General features: G+C 38.2%; 1 protein-coding gene across 2 annotated transcripts in view; it reads left to right on the top strand.

The window, feature by feature from the left end:
- The window catches only part of LOC306843168 (signal-induced proliferation-associated 1-like protein 3), a 106,431-nt gene continuing 82,274 nt past the window's right edge, over positions 1-24,157 (top strand). Inside the window, exon 1 of one of the 2 annotated variants that reach the window (XM_079374467.1) lies at positions 1-222. The gene's annotated coding sequence lies outside the window, so the exon portion shown is untranslated. The remainder of the gene's footprint in view (positions 223-24,157) is intronic. The other variant, XM_079374468.1, reaches the window with a different exon arrangement.

The following is a 24,157-nucleotide window of genomic DNA, read 5'->3' on the forward strand; positions in this document are numbered from 1 at the left end:
CGCGCATGCGCAGTGGCCTTGTGTGTGCGCGCGAGTAGCACCGGGCGTCGTGGTTTCGGTTGGCTGGGAGGAAGAGGAATAACGAATGTGGAGCCAAGAAGAATTCCTCGTTGGCGAACGGCGACAATATCCACAGGATTTCTGAAACGTTTTTACGGACTACGCGTCTCCTTAGGGAAATTTAGGGAAGTTTCCCCCTCACACGTTCCCGGGTCGGATAAGGTAAGAGACGTTTACCGGGGATAATTAGTTTTTAGGATCAGGTTTAAATCAACAATGCGAAGTGGCGAGTAAAACTCGGGACAGCTTTCAGATTTTGTCATGTTTCTTTATTATGTACACGAGAATGTAGTGGGCAGTGGTGGTCTTTATGAAGCTAGCACTGGTCATTATGCAGGATTTGGGATCACTGTAATATATTTTCATTAAGTGAAAAAACGTTAGCAAATATAAACGCTTTAGTCCTTCCTGATCAGTCAGCGCGCATGCGTCAGCACGATGTAGTTTTTACTCACCTGAACTAAAAGCCCATGCCACAATAGTCAGACTACAAGTTTCACACAAAGGTGCTCTTGTTCTTACAGAAGTTAGTGTCTTTTGAAGCAGCTTAAAATGATGTTTGTTGCTGGTAAGGGCAGATTGTTGCTTTCTTGTGAAGTTTTAGCTCTGGGAGAATGCTTGGAAAACCCAGTGGAAATGCTGCTAGGCAATATCAGTTTAGAAATGTTGCTTTGCAGTTTGTTTAGGCATAAATTAGCGATTTGGTTTGAGTTTTAAGTTTTGTGTTTAACAAATTTGTGCATTATTTGGATATGCACATTATGTATTTTTGGTAAAAGGCAGAAGACTGAAATTTATCTCTGCAATCTTAATAACAACAGGTGGTTTATGTGTTGTTATTGGATTAAAGGAATAGTTCAACCACATTATTACTCTGTAATCATTAATTTACTATTATCTTGTTACAAACCTGTATGACAGTTTTTATTTTGGTTTTTGTGCAATACAAAAGTTGTACAATCATAGCCTCAGTCATTTGCTATTTTGCTTTAACCCTGTAAAGCCAGATGTAAAATATTGGTCAGTCATCATCTAATTGTTTTGTAATGCAACAGTTTATTTAACCTTTAAATTTAAACAAAAACAACAATGTTATTTGTTCATTGTTTTATTTATTTTATTGTTTTAGTTGTGGGAGCAACAACATCAGTGGTAATCAAGTAAACATAAGTCCAGTAAGCAAATATTATTAAAAATATAAAAGTTATTCTTTTGTTTGTAAAGATTGAAGGTCGAAAAGAAAAATTGAAGGTCGACATTTTAGGAGTTTTTAGAGATTTTTAAAAATAGGCTTTTTGCTTGTAAAAAATCAAGTTTAATCAGACGACAGAAGCCATGTAGTAGATGGAGTACACCAGGTTTTTCAGCAAATTATGATCATTAAAGCCTTCATGTATCAAATATGATTCTTTAAGCTCCATAGGGTTAATTTTGTATACAAGTCCCTCCTTACATTTCTGATAAGGTTGAGAGGAAATTTATGGAATTTATATAGTAATCATCTTTTTTGGATGAACTGTCTCTTTAAGGGCTTTGTTATGAATATTATTAACTCCACTGCAGGTCGTGCACTGATGTGTAGCTATATAATTAAAAATCAGCATATGTTTCGGAGGAAGTCAGATGGCATTACCAGCGCACACACCACACCACCACATTAAACCATATAAAATTAGAGAACCAGACTGTCGTGCCTGGAATTTAGAGGTTTTATTTTAGTAACTTCCTCTCTGAGGCTAATTCAATCACATGAACGTATCTGATACAAGTCATATTGGCCAAATTCAGTTCTCATGGTATGTGTATCAGAGAACAGTGAGGGGCTTTTTTCTGGACAAATGTGGACATCAGTCACTGCTGCCGCTGACACAAAAATAGTCCCAAACTTGGAACCGATTCTTCTTCCAGGTAATAACTTAAGACAAAATGTGTTTTTGTGAAGAGCTGAATGCTGTTGTAAATCTCAGTAACTGCATCCAGGTGTTTGGCTAAACTCCAGTTTTCTGTAACGTGCCCTGTAAAGTAGCAGTATATCTGTGTGTGAAGGAATAGCTGGAGTTCTTTTACCATCAACTAACCAGAAAAGCCTCTTAAACTCACAAACACTGTCTTTCACAGTGTGCTGGTTAGTTATTGATAGGTGGAGGGTTTTGAATAGACAAACTCAGCTGAGAGTAGGCCTGGATTGTCTGAGGGATTTGCATTTTGTCATTTGAGTCCTTGTAGGTCTTTTTAAGGCTGTGGTGGCATTGTCTTCTGCAAACATGCCTGATTGTTTGTAAGGGTTTTGTTTGTTCTTACATTTGTGTGTCATTGTTTTTAGGTGAAGAGAGAAATGAACAACTCATGGGCCAAGAAACATTTCTTTTTAAGCTCTAAGGATACAAAACTATGAAATATTTTTGAGCAACAGTGAGGTCAAGCAGTTTAAACCATAAGTGGTTAGAATTTCATGTAGGTCAAGAGTGGGTTATGAATAATATACCTTTATTGTCACATAACACTACACACCGTTCTCTGTGGTCAACAGTGTGTTTAGACAGATTTTCTAATTCATTTACTAAATAGACAGTATTTTTGTGAGTAATTTAACTGGGCTGGGCATGCTTTCGGTTTCATATTTTGTAAATGACCAGTCTGAGCAACACAAGGGGAAAAGAGAATATTATGACACGTAAGAACTGTGTACTAATGTGGACTTTAGTATTCTCTCTGAGTAACATTCTCAGGTAGGTTATTAGTGTGACATCACTACCTGCTTCCGTGTCATCCATTAACTGGGCCAGAAATATCCCTAAAGCTGCTGAAGTTTCTTATTCTCTCTCTTTCTCTCACTCACTCACTCACTCACTCTCTCGTTCACTCTGCTCTCTTCTTCTGCTTGTTTGGCCAGAGTAAATATAGCCTGTTTGGTTTTTGCTAGAGGATAAACACAGATGTCGAATCGGACTGTTTGCCACTGCGGACTCACCCCAACGGTCTCTCTTAAGAGATACAGAAAATGACAGAAAAGATATAATAATCGCTCAGAAAATGCACAATAATAATCAGAAAAGGCTTAATGTAGTCATTATGGCTGACTGTATCCTTATTGACCAGTTTGGCCGGCATGTGCCAAGTCACGGTTAATAGTTACCTCTAATTGTGTAATTACTGTAATAGCATGCAAGGTAGGTAAATATTACATTAGTAATCGCACATTAGCTAGGGAGATATTCGCATCGTTTGGAAAAAACTGGTCTTTCTGCTTGTTTCACTCATTTTGAGCGCTAAAACTGACAGCATTGTAATATGATATGGTACAGGATAGCATATAGGCTTTATTTGAGATTGTAGAGCTACTCAATTGAAAGGCAACAAGTGGTTCTGTCACCTCGGTGTCTTGACTTATTGACGTGTCTTTTCTTGAGAATGTGTCATTTGTGAAAATGATTTTCACAAAGTATCGGTGGAAGTCAGCAGGCTGCCATGCTGTTTTTACACCTGTTTCAGTTCAGCCTCTCCACCTGCTCCGCTCCAGAACCAGAGAGACCTGATTGACGAGAGAGATCCCACAGAGTCAAGGGAGTTTGAACAAAACAAAACAAGTCTTTGATATTGGCTCACCCCCCCATTTAGAAACAAGCCACATTCATAACAGAATAACAGAAAGCTGAAACCTAAAACTGTCATGCATCGCTTAAGTGTAATCTGGGGTAAAGTTTAAAAACAAAATAAATTAGGAAAAAATGTTGAGATACACATTGTAGGAATTTTGTCAGGGCTGTCGTATGTCGTATATAACATTTTTCATTGTTAGAGTTTGTTTGTGATTAATTAAAAAAAAAATGAGAGTGATGCACTGATAGAAAAATAGGTTTTATGGTGGCTGATAATCACTGTGATTATGTATATTATACATTTACACTACCATTCAAAAGTTTGGGGTTCGTTAGGAAAAAAAGAAGTCTCTTATGCTCACCAAGGCTTCAGTTTATTTGATCAAAATACAATAAGAAGATTACTGTAAAATATGATTACCTTTTCAAATAAGTTAACCTATCTAGTTATATTTTTAAATGCATATTTTAAAAGTTCAGCCTCTAGTCTTCAGTGTCACATGATCCTTCATAAGTCATTCTGATATGCTGATTTAATACTTAAATACATTTCTTAGTATCAGTGAAAACAGTTTTGTTTAATATTTTTGTGAAATTTGTGATTCTTTTTTCAGTATTGTTTGATTAATTGAAAGTTCAAAAGAACAGCATTTTTATGAAATAGAAATACTGATACCTAACCCTTGTTGAATAAAATTATGATTTTTTTAATCTGACCCAAGACTTTTAAAAAGTATTATATTTTCAAGTGAAATCAGGCATGAAAACAATATAATGTATATTTAGAGATGTACAAAATATCAGCGTATTGTTGGTTATTGGCTGATATCTGTGAATACTCATCAGCCGATATTTTTTTTTTTTTAAAGATTTAGATCATGGTCTAATTTTAATAGATGACAATAGACTATGGTTTCCCTTTTAGAACACGTTTCTATGAGCTGCTGTGTGCATGTAATGGAAGTTTTAATGTTTTCTTTTTTTTAAGTAGTTTAAAAGTAGTGTAGATTTGTAATATCAGCATTTATTGGTTATCAGACAGACATGAACAAAATAGTCTTATAAGCCATAATTTCCATAGTGGTGCATTCCCAGAAACAGTAGAAAAGAAAAGGCTTCACTTATTGAGTTAGAAAACATATATTATCTGCACATATAGTCACAGAGAAACCCTGCTTCCCTAGTACAAATGCTTTTTTATGTGCTTTAACATTAAAGAAAAGCTTTTAAATGTCTTAGATGTCTTCTGATTTCTTAAACATCTGACCTGGAACCATTTTTGGATGTGGGAGTACTTGGGAGATCTGAGAGGGAAATTGACTTTACCAATAAGTCTCTCAAAAGGGAAAAGGCTCTTTGTTTTATAGAGGATCTCCATTAAATTAATGACACCAGATGTTTCAGACCCACAGTTATGGAAGTAGGCCATTCATTGTCCCAGGAGATCTCCTTGTTCACAACTTTCTGTTCTTAAGGAATTTCCTATTGATCTGGCTGAGCAATTTATTCCTCTCTCTCTGGAGAGACGGGGAGGAAGAGAGACATCGAGAGGAAACTGTCAGAGTGAGTAGGGGATCCTCGAGAGCATGTCAGCGGATACGCGGGAGGAAGTGTTGATGAATGGATGCCGAATGTCTCGGGTACAGTTTCTTCCAACACTTCCGGCAGTTTCTAGTCTTAAACCAGACACACTTTCTGAAGTGTAGTTACGTCACCTACAAGTGAACTGAAATGCAGACTTGATAGTCCCCATCAAGTGGGAAGTTTTGTTGCGTCTTTCTCCATCTGTCTCTTATTGAGGGAAGTGTGGTAGCATTGTGCGTCACGCTGGTTCTTTCTACTGCACCACTGGAGAGAAGGAGAACTCAGACAGGAAATGAGGGAGATGCAAGGAGATGACAGGCCCATGAATCACCCCCACTTTGAGGAGATGGGTCACATCAAACACACACAGTGTGTTAAAATGCCTCATGTTACCTAAGCGAACAACAGAGGAAACGCATTCACTCCATGTACTCTGAATCACTCATGTATGCCAAGAATTCAGTCCACTTTAAGAAGGCAATGTTTTTTATGAAATGAATCATTCACTGTTAAAAAATGTTTTTTGAAATATACTACATTACAGAATTTGACTACATTTCAAAATACTATTTTAGTCTTTCCACTTTAAAATGATAGTTACAATTCAATGCATTCCTTGATGTTTCTTTGTAATTATTTGAGAAATTTACTAGCAATTTTTGAGTGAAAATTGTAAACCAGTTTTTCTTTTTTTCAGCCACCAAGAGGTATTTCTTTGCCGTATGGTTTGTTGTGTGTACGCTCTTAAAAAAATTGAGAAAATCTGTCACTGGAGCAGTACCCTTTCAAAACCTATTAGGAACTAATATACCTTTAAAGGGATAGTGCACCCAAAAAATTAACATTACTTAACCTCATTTCGTTCCAAACCCGTAAGACCTTTGTTCATCTTCGGAAAACAAATGAAAGGCCCACTGAAGAAGTGCTCTGAAACACGTAGCGTTATTCTATGTGTTTACGTAATTTCAACTGAAACAGGAAGACATATCAAGCAGTACCGCCCCCTTTTAAAAATAGCCAATAGTGTTTTGTTTATATCACATCATGGGCCAAAGCCGTTGAGCTCAGTAAAGCTGCATTTGACAGTGCATGACATCCACAATCTCATCCATATCACTATAAAATATTCAAATGTGTTTGATACATTTTGTGGTCAACGCGGATACGCGCATACGATCCGCTCCGTGCTATCGTGTCTCTGGACCGGAGCAGACCATGTGTGCGCTGTGGTGGTTCATGTGAAACCAGACTTCTTTCGCCCCAATGGAAAGCATATTTACACTATCTGAATCGTTCCCATCCCCTATATAGTGCACTGTGCCATTCGCTGTACAGAAAATACCAACTCTGTGAACAAGTGACCGATTTGAGCTGAAGCTTCAGCATCTATTTAGGGGCCGGGATGTTTCGAATTCTAGAGAGCATTTGATTGGACATAAAGTTTGATGAGAAGCTGAAGTGCAAGGTGATGTCTTCAAAATCATTGATCCATTTTAGCGGAAGTTAGAGACTAAGTTTTGAATGCTTATATTTTGTAAATGCACGTTTTGTCATTCTTTTGGAGCACACTTAAAGATAACATTTTCATACTAAAAGCCATAAAACTGAAATTTCTAGGGCTGAACGATTTTGGAAAATCTAATTGCGAATTTGTTTTTACTAATATTGCGATATAATATACGATTATTTTTTAAAGCCTTTTATATTCTGTATTATTCAATAAAGACAAGTAATAAATCATTGTATAGTATGCAGCTTTGGGCACGTTACTTTAAAAAAGTAATTAGTTATATTACTAGTTACTTCTCACAAACAGTAACTGAGTTACATCATTATAAAAGAAACGAATTACCAGGGAAAGTAACTTTCAAATATGTCAAATAACTTGGATGATCCCAATATGTTAAATGAATAAAATGGTCACTAAATAGAATAATTTATTATTATAAAACACACTAATCTACACTATTTTAATGTTTCTGTAGGACAATGTGAGAGACACCTATCAAATTCAATTGATTATTGTAAATATTATCAACCCTCTATAGACACCTTGGCAATAGAATCTCCATTGGCTTGTCATTTTTTTTAGTTTATAAATATCTCACTTAGCATCAGTCAGTCAAACATTATATCATATTATGATAATCTTGCGTTAAATGATGATAGAACTTTAGTAATTAGAATAACCATGTATGAATGCATTTTTGTCATGGTGACTGAACTTAGGTCTGGTTATTGTTTGTCATTTAGTGTTTGTATTAAAAATAAAAGGGGGAAAAAACTACAAATAATACTGATAATAGAAAACTACTACGAATTCTACAACTAATAAGAACAATATAGGGATGTAACGGTATGAAAATTTCTAATCACGATTATAGTGACCAAAATTATCACGGTTATCAGTATTATCACGGTATTGTTAAAATGTGCTGGAGATGTTCAAAAAGTACCGATACATAAATCACTTCACCAAGTTTCATACTTAAAAATCAACAAACAGCAAATAAAATGACTTTTTGTTTGCATAATCACTAAAACAATAACATTACCAATGAGGTCTGGATTTTAAATGACAATTTGACTGACACCAGTTTAATAGCATGTTCAAATAAATAATGTAAATGTTCAAATAAAGCTTTGAAAAAGTTTAACATAAAGGTAGACCACACATTTCAGCCTTTAAAGAAAAGGGTTAAATTAAAATGATAATTAATAAATGATTATATGTATTTTATCTGCTCCATAAATAATTCTATATAGCATATCTGAGTTGTTTAAATGTACATAAGTTTGTTTTTCATCAACCGCTTAAAATTTACAGCAGGTCATGCAAATTTGGTCAATTTTTTGGCCAGACAGAAACTGCACACAGACTGAATGTAAATAAGTGTCTGTAAATCCACTCTCTGACAGCAGGTGGCGCTTTATACGGAAAAGCTGAATTACAGCTGATTCCCGTGAACTCCGCGAACACTTCCTTTAGGTATTACATGGAGCGAAGATGAGAACAAAATGCCATCAAATCGTTTCTGAAGACAGTCCGAACCTTCAGAGGTACATTCATATAATTAATTCATTGATATATTAATTTGTATAATTCCCTTAGCACTCTTTTAAAACCTCCCAGCTTTTCCGCCCTGTTTTCACTCAGAACGAAACTACTGTGCTGCTGTGCGCACGTGAGACTGTTACTGAAAACTCTGCTTTATGCCGGACAGTATTTATTTATCGCGAGTTGTTTAAATCACGGTAATCGAATACGGTTTTAATGATAATTAAAATATGAAACGGTAATACTAACCGCGGGGAATTTTATCATGATTTATCGTCAAACCGGTAATCGTTACATCCCTAGAACAATATTAAACGCACTAAGGATTATTGAGCTGCTGGATTCATGAATATTAATCAGGTTGTCTGCGTTCGCTCGAACTGATTTGCTGAAATCAAAACAGGGAGGATAATAGGTGAGCGCCAGCCAATGAGATTGCCGTTTGTGCATTAGTCCCGCCCACTACCGGAAAACCCAGCAGTTCTTAAAAGCTGAAGAATTCCAAAGGAACTCCATTATTTTGACAGGAAAATACAACAAAGGATATAATTTACATGTAGCGCATCAATTCTGCATGATATGTAAGACCGCAAACTGCGGACTTGGCAACATAGCGTGCCAACTTGATGCTTCCTCTGAAGACTGCTTAGATGTGTTCGACTTGAAGCATCGCAGCTAGACCTATCGCTGTGTCATCAAATACTGCGAGAGCTATAAGAGAGCGGACGTCTCCCTATGCTTTCTCTTGCCGTACTTTGATGTCATACACCGATCGATCTTCAAGTCGAACACACCTCTTTACTCTCGCGTGTCACGTGACAGTGTAATCGCAGCCTCTGCGGTTGAAAAACCGTGTTTTTTCATATTAATTAATCAATTAATCGCTCAGCCCTATTTCTGACCCTGCATAGACAGCAAGAGAACTGACACGTTCAAGGCCAAGAAATGTAGTTAGGACATCGTTAAAATGGTCCATGTTACATCAATGGTTCAACTGTAATTTTGTGAAGCTACGAGAATTATTTTTAACTTTATTCAACAATTTCTTCTCTTCTGTGTCAGAATTCGACGTGCGTTCATGACAGTGGCAGGTTTTGTACCTTTTTTTTTAAGTGTCCTATATCCTACAAGTGTCCAGGGTTTAATTTTAAAATAGAGAGAGATTCTTTTGAGCGTCTTTAAACGCTTGTGTTCTGAATATTTCTTTCTCTTTCTTGCCTCCTTCGAGAGCCTTGATGTGGTCAGAGCTCGAGGGCCGCACTTTTTCTGCTCTGTGTAGTCTGCACACGCCCACACGCATATGCCTACACTCGTTTAAGTAGCCTACACATTCCTGCATTCACTCTATCTTCGGACTGCAATACCTTTCATATTTTGACATCATTTTTACAGAGGTGTTGCAACACAGTATAGCCATATCGTAGATGGTTTATTGGGTTACCACTCTCTAATCTGTTAAATTGTGGTCAGATATTGTAATGATTTCTTGATTAGTCTGTCCTGTATCATTATCCGCTAATTTCATTGGGCTCACATCCAGAGAACTGATGACAACCTGCACAAGGTTCAGTGTTGAAGGATTATTTTCTGTTGCCAACATTTCCATAGGCTCTGTCACAAATATGATACATGACTGTCAAAGTATTTATTTTTTTTATCAGAAGTTTTCATTAAATGTTACATTTTTTATTATATATAAGAATCTTTAATGTAGGTATGTTATGTTTTGATATGTACAATACCAGAGGTCAGGTTTTTTTAAGATTGTCTATTTAAAATGTAAACATTTTGAAGTCACGCTCACAGACCTAGATAATGCGATTGCAGCTTGGCTTCGTCAAGCATGTATACTCATTAATCGGTCTACAGTTTGCCTCACTGGGTGTATTTAACCCTACAAATATTCAATTTCACATTCACGCATTGGATCATGGACAGACAAATGAAATATGTAGCCCAAGTATACAAAAACCTGCTATAAATTTGCAAGTAAAAGTACATGCTGTGTTGTAAGCCATTGAGAGATTTACCTGTTCATAAGTTCCTTATTGAGCTCTAGCATGAAGCGTTCCTGCCCACAGTGACCATATAAACTGAATTATGGCCTGTGGGTGAGTGTTTCTCAAATTTGATAAGGATAACTCATACTGAGCTATGAACAAAGCTGCTTCCAGGACCACTTCAAAGATGTGACGTTGGCGGACTCAATGGTACCTTGCCTCGTGCATCCCTTATAAATGGCTGCTCACAAGCGAGGTGTTTCTGCAGTGCAGAGCTGCCCTCCTTCTGTCAGCACACTGGTTGTGGCTCAGACAAAGCTGCAGATTGTCTCCAAAGTGCTGGAGTGCCAGGCTTGGGGTTAATACTGACGCTCGTGCCAAAAGCACCAAGGGCCTCGTTTTCTCGCCACTGTTGTAGACTGGAATTTCTTGAGAGGAAGTCGTGTATGAGCGTTCACGTGTGCTTGTGCGATTGTGTGCGTGTTTGTAACTCTCCATAGCCAAAGTCCAGCAACTGTAGAGTCATTGTTTTAATTCTAATTGAGTTCAGCATGGAGTCATTCCCAGAATGCCATTTAGTTAGTTTTCATCACATGCCTTTATCCATTACAAAATCAGATTTGGTGAAGGGGCAGAGAGTTTCATGATTTGGTACTGTTGCAGAAGTCATTGCGTGCAGACTGTGTCACAGATCATCTATAAGCAGGCCTACAAAGAATGTCTGCAGATTTCCACACAATTCGAGTGCCTGAAAATCAAGTCCTGAACTCAAAAAGTTTTGCATTCAGCTAGTTACTTTTGGTTTCGATTATCTGCATGAGGATATCAGGAAGGTGACTCTCTGTAAAGCATTGTTTTCATGAAACCAGCTCCACCCGCAGTCTGCAAATATAACCAGATGGTCATCCACTAGTATAAGAGCTTTATTGTACAGATGTTTTGAACTTGTCAAACAATGACAAGTTAAAAATTATTTTCAGTCATAACTGTAATCTTTGGGATAACTTGACACTAGCCAGGTGTGCCAGTCAAACATGTTTGATGTTCAATATAAACTTAAGCCACCTTTCCACTATCTCTGCTATTTGCATTTTGCCCCAGGAACCGTCATTGCCTATCAAGCATATTTGATTGGATTGTAATAATTCCAATTTTTTAATTGCCTATTCTGCTAATTCTAATTCAATTGTAGAAATTTTGGAAAATAGGTCTTAAATATTCTGTTTAGTTTCTATTTTAATATTCACTCCCGAAGCGTGAATCCATATTCAGAAAGGCAAGGAAAACAAATAGCAATTGCTAATGGTTGCCTGTTACATTACAGTACATAAAATCTCACTTACCACATAAACAGAGTAAGGAGAGATAACTGAGGACGATGGCGAATGATTTGCAGATCCTGAGCACCACTGACGAGCTAATCTTGTAAAATGTGTGGTATACAGCCGCATACCGGATACACTGTTTGGGTTCGAATCAAAGCGCAAATACACATAGAAAGGTGTGGTATGCGGCTGACACAGAAGAGCGTACACGCTTTGCGTCCAGCGGGGACTCACCAAAATGGAGCTATTTTAGTTTTTTTGCATACAAAAAGTATTCTCGTAGCTTCATAACGTTACGGTTGAACCACAGGTGATTGCAGATGGACTACTCTGACGACGTCTTTCATACTTTTCCTGGCCAAGACAGTGAAAATTGTTTGGCAGTCAATGGGACAGTGCACAAGCCTCCCAGTTTTCATCCAAAATATCTTAAATTGTGTTCTGAAGACGAACTAAGCTTTTACGGGTTTGGATCGACATGGGGGTCGTGATTAAGTGATTAATGACACAATTTTTATTTTGGGGTGGAGAAACCCTTTAATAGTGGGAACTGAACCTTAAAGTAAAGTGTGACCAAAAAAATCAAACAAACAAACGATCAGCCTATGTCAGTCGCATAGAACTTTCAAAGTGGTTATGAAGCAGACGTTATGCTCCCCTTCATTCATCATTGTAAAATAAACGAGTAATGAATGTATGATACATCCACACAAAACAACTGACTGCTAATATGTCACAAAGAAAACCATAGTAGATTTTCTATTGTAAATTAATGTAAATAATTATAAAATAATACATTTTTCATAACCAACATAATACAGAAGTAGTGTTTAAATATTAAAGTTTTAGTACAAAAAATATTGGTAATTCTTAACTGACGCTAATAGACTACATCACATACAGTCTAGCCAAAAAGTGAAATGCCACAAGTATTTCAATGTGCCTGAAGCTTAAATCCCAAAAAATCTGCATATGCAAATAATTGGATCTCAACAGCTCCTGTGCTACTCTCCATTGGAAATGAACAACTTTCCAAAATGAAAGGCTGCTTTAGCATATGTGGAGTGGAATTTTGTTCCAGTGAGATTTCTCTGTGGATGCCACAAGATTAAAAACCAAGCCACAGACAAAATGTCCTGTCGCTTCACTGCTGGTTAGACAAAAAAGCTTTATGCTGTATCGCATTGCATGTGGTTCGAAAAATAATGCGTCTTGTATTTATCTCCAAATATTTAAGTCTTTGTGAGCAGATTTGAAATGCTGGTGGCATTTGTGTGCTTTTTTACCCACTTATTTATTTATCCCACCATGAGTTTGTGTCTCATGCTGTACAGCACAGTGTCTGTGGGGAGTTGAAAGCTACGCGCCATCACACACACACACAGATGCTCAAGACGTAGAGTAAAATGAAGAGTAATGACAGTGGGGTGTTGACTGTTGTGTTCCTGGATCTCAGAAGAGTTACAGTATACACCGCCAGAGAAAGAGAGAGGGAAATGGCCTGTTTTCTCCAAAGAACAGTTGAGCTCTTATTATCGTGGAAGAGGTAGAGATGGACCGTTAGGGATGAGAGATGACCGGACCTTTAGATTGTGAGAAAAAGCGAGGGAAGATCCGAATGCGGATGAAAGAGTTAGGTGCACCTCTGTTTGGATTTTGTTTGTCCAGATTCTGGCTTCATAGCTTTCAGACGACCATTACCTCAGCTCTAGTCTGTTACTCTTTCAGTCTATCTCTTTCTCGTCCTGTGTTGATTTGATCAGTCTGACATAGTTACACGTTTTGGTCACGCTAGCATAAAGAAATCCCCCCGAGAGACTAGATTGTCTCGTAGCGATTCAAAGGACTTTGTGAGCTGTGTGAGAGCGAGAGATTGATAGGGGTTTTCTAAAACAGAGCAGCCTCTTTCTCATGAACGAGGTTGGGGTTATAAATTAGCCTGCGTGAGAGAGAGGGGCTTTGGCCACAGCCGACGGACGTGTTTTATTCTCCCACAGTCAACGAGGATGAGCCATCGTCACTTCTCCTCCCCTGTCCGCACACCTTGAACGATGACGGGAATGTAAAGTGGGCTGAACTATGTGTGGAGCCTATGAATTCCTGCACAGATCAGCAGTATAAACATACCGCTCATGTAGGGGTGCGCCTTTCAACCGGGTTCCCACGTCTCAATCTCGCAGGAATGTTACTAGCCCTATGGGGAGTATTTAGACGTGCTCCCTTTTCCTTGCCTTTATTTCTGTTGAATCCTTTCGCGCCATCTGTTGTATCTTTACCGAATGAAATCTGGAATCAAAGCACTGCTTTACTGTCACCGTGTACTGTGTAATGACAAAAGGCTCGCTCAGATGGGATCTTTGAGCACACGCACTTTGAAAACACACATTAGAGCAACAGTATGAGTTCAAATGGAGATAAGGCCCGTTTTATCACTGAAACTCCTGGCAGGAAACTTTATGACCTCATCGTCTTCAATGCAGGAGCCACTATTAGCAGTGTAATAGTATCTGTCCTATGGCAGCTATTGTCAAAACACCCTTGTTCCCTGTCGAGCACTGAGGTTGTTATCAGTTACAGACTGCTGACTGATCTTGAGTTGCGATAAACCATTTTGCACATGACTTTGGCGTCAGAACAAGTTTCAGTTGCATCTTACAGTATATGTATGACCTGATTAGACAACTGACATTGTGTGCACCTTTTTGTATTAGTTCATATACTATTACATTTATTTTCTTTTTGAATTAGCATTTATTTTTATGCAAGATTTTTATTCGTCACATACACAATTATACAGAGTATAACCAGCAGTAAAATGTAAGTCAGGTCCGCTCCAAGGACAGTGCAGTTGTATAGAATACAAATATTAAGAAAAAGAAGAAGTAGAAAAAAAAAAAGAATAAAATAAAAGATAAAAAAATATAAATATAAACGTGCAGGTCAGTATGTTGTTGACATAAATAGTAATGTAACAGGAATGTGCAAAAGAATGTGCAAAAAAGTTGTACAGAGTATTTATAGGGCCCTATGATTTCCGTGATGCGGAAAACGCGGACGGAATCACGGAATTTACACATGAAAACGGAATTCTCTGAATCGCACGGAATATGCATATATTTTGTTGACATATTAAATAAAAAAAATGTTTACCTCTTTCTCATTTTTTCAGTTTAAAACAACAAACGTAGAAAGGTCTCTACCTAAACCGTGGCCAAATGGCATTGTTAAACATGTTGCCTAGTAACCATACGTCCTTACGTTCCCGCGCAAGGAAAAAAATGTCGAAGCGAGTGGCTCCTGATAAGATTGATGTGGTTTGGAATTGGTAAAATGTTCTTGGAAATAAATATGATCAGAATATCAACGTGTCTAATTCACGCACTGTAAAGATGTGCTCACTTTACACAGAGTGTGCGTGATCGTGTAATCGAAAGTGAACGTGAACTGCGAGCGCTCATTCAGATGTGATTTCACTTATTAATAGCGCGAAAATGATATACAATATTAGAATGTTTGCGGGAGCGGGACACACACGTTGCGGGAGTGGGCGGTAATGGCCAGACACTCAGCGGGAGCGGCTCAAGAAAACTAGGCTGCACATCAACACACCCTAAGTTTTTTTCGCACTACCCCATCTCCACCCCAATTATTTGTGCCGTTTCGTTCTGTGACAGCACATATAGGACAATTTTGAATGTAATATGACTGTTTATTTGTTGTAATATTGACATATTAATTGACTGTAATATGTCTTTGTGTTGGCGTTCTGACAGGCACATATCGTTGTTTCAATGTTTCTGTCTCCCTGCAGCATGGTTACAATTATTCTTTAATTTAATATTCATCAACCCTACTTTGTAACTGTTACCTTCATGTTACTGTTATTTTTGGCCAGAGATTTGGCTGAATTTTGGAGAATTTTGAATGTGCTTTATTAACAGTTTAAATAAAAAAGCTGAATTGTGAGTTTGTGTAACTGAATTTTTAAAGGTCAATACTGCTTAGAAGTGAAAAGAAAACAAACAAATCTGAAAAATCCGAAAGGGCTAAAAATAAATAAAAAAAAACGGAATTTGAAAAAAAATAAAACGGAATTTGAGAAAAAATAAAACGGATTTCATAGGGCCCTATATTTAAATAGCAGCAATATGAGGTAGAACAAATTATGAATAGCTTATTGATATAGTGATATTTACATGGAGTCAAGTGATGTTATGACACAGAGTTAGAGTTTAGGAGCCTGATGGCCTGGGGGAAGAAGCTCCTCCTGTCTCTCAGTTTTTGCCATCAGGCTACGGAAGTGCTTACCAGATGGAAGCAATGTGAATAGACGGTTACCAGGGTGATTTGAGTCCTTGATGATTTTGACAGCTCTACTTTTGCAGCGTTTGAGGTAGATGTCCTGCAGAGAGGGCAGGGCAGACCCTGAGATGCGCTCAGCTAAGCGCACAACTCTCTGTAGTGCTTTGGAGTCCTGATTGGAGCTGTTTCCATACCACACTGAGATGCACTGAGTCTATACACTTTCTATGGTCCCTGAATAGAAAGTTTTCAGGATTGCTGGTGAGACCCTGAATTTCCTCAGCTGTCGCAGATGGTACAGTCTTTGCCTGGCTTTCTTAACCTGTGTTTGGATGTGTGTAGTCCAAGTCAGGTTCTCTGAGATGTTTACATCGAGGTACTTGAAGCTACTCACCCTCTCCACAGGGGTCTCACTGATCATAAGAGGAGTGTAGGGCTGCTGCTGTCTCTTCCTAAAGTCCATGATCAGCAATTAAATTTTGCTCCCATTCAGAGAGAGACCGTTGTCCTGGCACCATGATGTGAGTCTCTCTACCTCGTCCAAGTATGCGGTCTCATCATTGTTGGAGATGAGGCCCAGAACCACAGTATCATCAGCGAATTTGATAATAGATGTGGAGCTGTGAGAGGACACGCAGTCATGTGTGTAGAGAGAGTAGAGCAGGGGACTCAGGACACAGCCCTCTGGGGCTCCTACATTCAGGGTGATGGAGTTTGAGGTGAACTGGCCAACTTTCACCACTTGAGGTCTGCCGGTGAGGAAGTCTTGAATCCAGTCACAGAGTGAGGAGTTTAGGCCGAGGTCTGTGAGTTTAGAAGCCAGCCTGATGGGGACTATAGTGTTGAAAGCTGAGCTATAGTCAATGAATAGCAGCCTTACATAATTCCCATTGTTGCTGTCCAAGTGTGTGAGGGAAGAGTGGAGGACGTGAGAGATGGCATTGTCAGTAAATCTGTTTGGGCGATAGGCAAACTGAAGAGGGTCCAAAGTATCAGGTATGGAGGAGCAAATGTGGCTCTGTACAAGTCTCTCAAAAACCTTCACGACTATAGATGTGAGGGCAACTGGGCGATAGTCATTCAGGCAAGAGGGTTTATTGTTCTTAGGCACAGGGATTATTACGGATTTTTTAAATGAGGTGGGAACCACGAAGGTAGCAAGGGACTCATTAAAGATAGATGTGAACAAACCAGCGAGCTGATCGGCGCAGGACCTCAGAACACGGCCGGTTATCCCATCAGGTCCGGCTGCTTTCCTGGCGTTCACTTTCTTTAGCGCCCTCCGAACCTCATCCTCCGACACGGTGATTACAGGATCATCACTGCTCTGCCTGCTGCTTCCTGACGCGCTGGATGGCACAGACGCGCCGCCACCGTTGCAATCGAAGCGGCCGAAGAAGGTGGAACTCGTGGGCCAGCAACGGATCTGCTCTCACCACCGCGGAGGATTCGTTTCCGAAGGCACAGATGGTCCTCAGTCCCTGCCTCATCTGTCGAGAGTCATTGCTCTCTGTATCTGTGTTTAGCGGCTCTTACTGCGCGTCGAAGAGCATAGCACAATGCTTTGTACTCGCTCATATTCCCGGTCAGAAGAGCCTCGTTGTAAGCGGCAGTGCATGTGTTAACCGCAGCACGGATAGTTCTGTCCATCCACGGTTTCTGGTTGGAGAATCTCCTTACAGTTATTGTTTCTGTAGCTTGCTCGGTTAGCGTGTTTACAAAGCTTAATGCTACATCCGTGAACTCGCTGACGTCAGAAGAACTCGCCTGGAACATGTCCCAGTCGACGTCATCAAGAGCCGCCTGCAGCATAGCCTCTGAGTGGGAGGACCAGCGCGTCACTACTCTCTGCACCGGAGGATCCTGAACGAGCCTTTGTTTGTATTCCGGTGTGAGGAAAATGGCGGCATGGTCCGATTTGCCAAAAGCCGGTAGTGAGCGGGCTTTGTAGGCATTCTTGAACTGAGTGTAGCAATGATCCAGTGTATTTGGTCCTCTAGTTGGACAGGATACATGTTGATGAAAGTCCGGCATGACCTGCTTGAGGTTGGCTTTGTTAAAGTCTCCCACAATGATAAAGGCAGCGTCAGGATGTTTGTTAATGTAGCCGCTGAGCACATCGTGAAGTTTAGACAAAGCCAAGCCGGTGTCTACCTGTGGTGGAATGTACACAGCAGTAACAATGATCGATGAAAACTCCTGGGGCAGATAAAATGGGCGGCAAGTAATGGAAAGATGTTCCAGATGAGGCGAGCAGGAACGCGACAGAATGGAGATATTCCTGGGATCACACCATTTCTTGTTAATCATGAAACACACTCCTCCACCCCTGGATTTACCGGCCTCTGCTGTTCTGTCCGTCCGAAAAACAGAGAAGTTATCACTTGGCATTACAGCAGTGTCCGGGACCATGGACGAAAGCCACGTTTCTGACAAACAAAGGATGTTACAGTCCCTAATGTCCCGTTGGAAACTAATCCTGGTTCTAAGATCGTCCATCTTATTCTCCAAGGATTGGACATTTGCGAGTAGAATGCTCGGAAGAGGAGGACTGTGAGCCCTTTTCCTGAGGCTATCTCGAATCCCAGCGCGCTTCACGCTGTGTTTCTTAATCCGTCGCCTCGGGGGTTATTGTTCATCTCTGCGTTCCGAAGAATCTCCAGAGGCCATGCTGGATTCCTGGATAAAGTGTCCTGGAACAGGTTGGTGTAGCGGTTTCCAATGTCCAAAAGTGTTTCTTTGTTATAGGTGATCAGTGCCGACGTGAGATGTGTAAAAAGACAAAGTAAAACTAAGTAAAAAAAGTAGATAAAAACACAATCTTAGCGGAGCGACCTGGACGGCGTCCGAACAAAGCGGCGCCATCTTGTCTATATTTTGAGTTTTCATTTTTGTTTTAGTAATTATTTTATGTGCTTTTGTAATTTGTTTTTGCTATTTCTATTTAGCTAGTACTTTAGTTTAGTACTTATTTAATTTTATTTATTTAGGTAATTTAACTTATTTTTTGAGGCAGCATCTTTAAATTCCTTACATTTTTCTTCTAATTTTTATTTTAGTTTAGTTTACCTTAGCTTTTAAAAGTTATATCTAAAAATAGCAACACATGCAATTGTATTACGTCAACCACATGCACTTTTTACTCTCCTTGCTGTTATAAACCTGTGTGTTTTATTTATTTTATGCAAGATTATTATTTAATTAATTAATTTAATTTATTTTGGTTAATATTTAGCAGAATGTCTTAAAGCTCAATGAAATATGCCAATATTCAAAATGTATGCCAGGTTTGCCAGGATGACGAGACACATGATAACCTGTGTCATTAAGGACCTGTGTTATTATCATATGAACTATGTTTTTTGATCATGTTTATAGTGCTGTCAAATTATTAATCGTGATTAATTGCATCCAAAATAAACGTTTTTGTTTACATGATATATGTGTGTGTACTGTGTATGTTTATGTATATATAAATACACACACATACAGTATATAGTTTGAAAATGTTTACATGTATATATTTATATTCATAATTTATATAAATATATTTAATATATAAACATTGCATATTTTTCTTAAATATATACTGTCCGTGTGTGTGTTTATATATACATAATAAATATACATATATTATGTATCAAAAATATGAATCACGATTAATTGTTTGACAGCATTTTTGCAGTGCATATTTTTGTCAGTTTCGTAGGTGAGAGCCACTGTCTGTATTTTATTTTTTTTATTGTATTGAGATACATTTATTTTTTTTGTGTTCCATAGAAGAAATAAGGTGTATCCTTTTGTGATCATTTTAATGACACACCTTCCTATAGACACTTTACAATAAATTACAATAATAACATATGTAATTATCTGCATGATTTTTACTGTATATTTCTGTCGTAGTCACCACTAATAACCTACTCCTAAATATAATGTAGAAACTTAAAATTTTCTGTAAAGCTGCTTTGCCACGATTTGTATAGTGAAAAGCACTATACAAATTACATTTGCATTTAGTAATTTACAATTAAACTTGAATTGAATTGATAATAATGTTTTATTACAGATTTTATTGATATAGTATTTTTTGTAAGGTAATCAGGAAGAAAAACATAAGGAGACGCAGTAATAGGAAGGAAGGGAGACGCAGAAGGTGGTGTGTCTGTGTCTGTGTCTGTGTCTGTGTGTGTGTGTGTGTGTGTGTTTTTTCCCGGGTGGCTCCTGAAGTCACAAATCTCTATTCTAGAGGGTAAATGGGAAGACAGTAACTCAAAATGAACAGCCTTTAAGAGACAAACTGCCTCTCCAACTGAGCTTCCTCCATATGTTTTCTATTCTCTGCAGCACACACTAATGGCAGTGTTTAGTCTTCAAATGCTCACTATCATGGGTCTTCAGCTGTCATAAAACTCCTTGCCTAGGTGCGTCTTTCTTCCTGAAAAATATAAACCACCTCAGCTTCTATTTTCCCTTTTTTTGCAAACATCTCCATTCAGACTAACACTGTTTGATCATCTTAATGCATCCGTGCTGAATAAAACCATTTCTTTAATAAATAGTTTACTTGAATGATACAAGCTACTTCAAAGAATATGCCCTAAAACCATAGTTGTACCCTGATACTTTTTGTTAGCTCTCTTCTTTCTCTCCTCCTTCAAAACAAACTATCTAGCTGCTTTTGTGCGTTTTCCTTCCCTTTTCTCTCTCTCACACAGAAATGCAGCCACACCTTGTTCCTTTATATCTATCAGTCAGTGCTGCTATTGTTGGGAAGACTGAATCTACCGGAGTCCATTCACGTCTGCCTCAAAACACCTGTTATGTCACGCTGGGTCCGGGAGAAAGGAGTGACTGACCAGGGTCTTTTCTTTTAGGTTGGTCTAGGACCAACTTTATATTCGAACACTGAACCACTGCAGGTAAAACAGCCACACTGTTCACAGTCAGCTTCAGATGCAGTTCTGTTTCAGACACAGTCAGTCTTCAGTTTGCCTCGCCTTCTCACTACCTGTCCCGCTCAGACTGTTTCCTAATGTGCGGCCTTGGCAGCTAACAATATAACACTGTGTCCTCATCTTTCTGCTGTGCGGCGCGAGAAAGGGACATTATGAGAAGTTTGCTGTAGACCTCAACCAGAAGCAATTAAACTGTTTATGAAGCAATAACTGTAGTATTCGTTTTAGGCTTGCTATTTATTTTGTGACACACACACGCTAATGTGCACTGTTGATTGAGTCCAGTGTCCACTCAGGCACTCAAATAGTCTTTTAGAAGATTTGAAAACCATGGAGTGTTTTGAGTAAGGATGGACATTGGATGAGAATCACACACAGGAAGTTGAGCTCACTCTCTGGACTGGCCATTGCACCTCAGTAGACTTGTCTAAGTGCGACACACAAAGTGTCAAGCATCACATCTCTTCCATATTAATCTGAGTTGTTGTTCTAATTGCTACCGTTGAGATGCATCAAGATGCGCTCGAGGGTGGACTTGACATTCAGCCCTCATATCCTAGTCAATAAGGATTTAGGTTTTTTTCTTTTTTTCCTGGTATGGAAGGTACATGAGCCTTTCCTGGTATGGAAGGTACATGAGCCAATTAGTTCCTGATTGTTAGAACAGCATCTTAATGGATAGATAAAATACTAACGGTGTATATATATGTATATAATATAATATAATTACATACATACATTTAGCACAAAATAAACATGAATGAACATCAAAAGGTATGTTAAGAGAAAGAGTACAACTTAACCAAAATCTGTATCCTGTCTAATGTAACTGCTCAGTCAGTGTTTCTACCATGTGTAGAATATCAGAGACTGAATCAGACAAATTTAAGATGCATCAGAACATTGAAACCTGAGGAGCTGGAATTCAGAGAGGTCCCAAAGAAACAGGACAATGTCATAAATTAGATTCTGGCACCACTAGTCTGAAGCCGTTACTTGTCACATTTTTTCCTGGATTCTTTGATAGAAATAGCACAAAAGAACATTTGAAATATAAATCTTTTATATAATTTTAAATGTACTGTCCCTTTTGATTAATTTAAAGGGGACCTATTATGCTCCTTTTTACAAGATGTAAAATAAGTCTCTGATATCCCCAGTGTGTATGTGAAGTTTTAGCTCAAAATACCCAACAGATATTTTTTTATAGCATGTTAAAATTGCCACTTTTAGGGTATGAGCCCAAACGCTCTGATATTGAGTATGTTGCTTTAATGCAAATGAGCTGTTGCTCCTGGAGAAGAGGGCGGAGCTTAAATAAGTTATCTAGAATTATTTATGGAGCAGATAAAATATACATAATCATTTATTAAACAATTATAATTTTAACTTAATATTATCATTTTCTTATTTAAAGGCTGAAATGTGAGGTTTACCTTTATATGAAACCTTTTCAAAGCTTTGTTTGAACATTTACATTAGATATTTAAGCATGCTATTAAACTGGTGTCAGTCAAGTTGTCATTTAAAATCCGAACCTCGTTGGTAATGTTATTATTTTAGTGATTATGCAAACAAAAAGTCATTTTAGAATCAGAATCAATTTATTTGCTGTTTGTTGACTTTTAAATATAAAACTTTAAGTGATTTATGTGTCGATACTTTTTGTCATTTAAATGCATCCAGACCTCATTGGTAATGTTATTGTTTTAGTGATTATGCAAACAAAAAGCCATTTTATTTGCTGTTTGTTGATTTTTAAATATAAAACTTGAAGTGATTTATGTATCGGTACTTTTTGAACATCTCCAGCACATTTGAACAATACCGTGATAATACTGATAACCATGATAATTTTGGTCACTATAATCGTGATGAGAAATTTTCATACCGTTATATCCTTAGAAAATAATTTACTGACCCCAAACTCAACACTAGTGTCAAGTTACTAGTAAAATGTGTTGCAAATGCCATTTCATGTTTAATCAGATCATTTGACTTTTTTATGTTTTGATACAACTGTTTTATGCTCACCAAGGATGCATTTATTTGATCAAAAATACAGTAAGAACAGTTATTGTGTATTATTATGATTTTAAATAAATTTTCTATTTTATTAAATTTATTAAATAAACATATGACAAATCTGTAACAATCAATAGAGATGAATACTCAAATGAAACTTTTTCTACCAACACAATAGCAGGGTCACTGAATTCCAACTGTAAAAGTACAATGAATATCATGGGCTTTGTTCAGATAAGCAGAAATTTTGTTGCATGTCTGACTGAAATCCAAAAAAAAAAAAAAAAATACTTGCCACAGCATGTGCTCAAGTGTGTGATGTACAGTAATGCCACAGACGATGTTATCTCATGCCCCTCACGAGTTCAGCACCTCTCAGTATCATGAGCATGTCTCAGTACACAAAAATTTTCAGCTTTCCATCATCTGTTTCCGCAATGATAGCTACTCTCCTCTAAGTGTCTCTGGCATCATGCTGACACTCAAGTCATTACTATGGCAACAAAATATATACCGATTTTCAAAATGATAGTGTATATAGTAAGTCCTAAAGATTTGTGCAGTGTATGAAGAAAGTCCATTTTTAAGCATCACCTCATTAAGACTGAACATTTTAGTTATAAATGAGCTTGTGTCGTTGTTGATTATAGGTTTTTGTTTGGAAGATATTGAGAGAAAACAAAAGAGAGGGGAAGAGGAACCGTTTCAGCTGCCTAGTAAAAACCACAACACCTGGGATGAAGGAAGTGAGGGAGCATGTGTGGGTCCCCTACGCCGTGATGTTTCTGACCCCAACCGCCTTATAAAAGGGCCTTTGATGCAGAGGCAGGCCTGCTTTAGCATGGCAGAGCTTTAGGTGTGTGTGTGTGTGAGATTAGGAGGTAGAGGGTGTACTTTAACCCATTTAGTACTGGGTGCTTGCCAGATTTAGTAGCTTAGTCAACTAATCCCCTTCCGCCTGCCCTTTTCTTACCAACAAGTGTCCGTACATGTGTGTGTCTGTTTGTATACTTGTGTTTTTGTGAGCTTCTGTGAAAGCAAAAGAGGGGATCTGAGAGAGTTGGGAACTGTGCTCACCTCCATTGATGGTTTCCTGGCTGTAAAACATGTTGACGGTTTCCCTGATGGGATTTGAAACAGACCTTTAAGTTTAGCTGGACAGCAGCTGACTCTGCTCTCATCCTGTAATGTCCCCTGTATTCTCTCTTTTTCTCTTTCTCTCTTTCTCTTCATCGCTCCCTTATGG

This window comes from Barbus barbus (genome assembly GCF_936440315.1).
Source record: "Barbus barbus genome assembly, chromosome: 23".
Taxonomy (NCBI): Eukaryota; Metazoa; Chordata; class Actinopteri; order Cypriniformes; family Cyprinidae; genus Barbus; species Barbus barbus.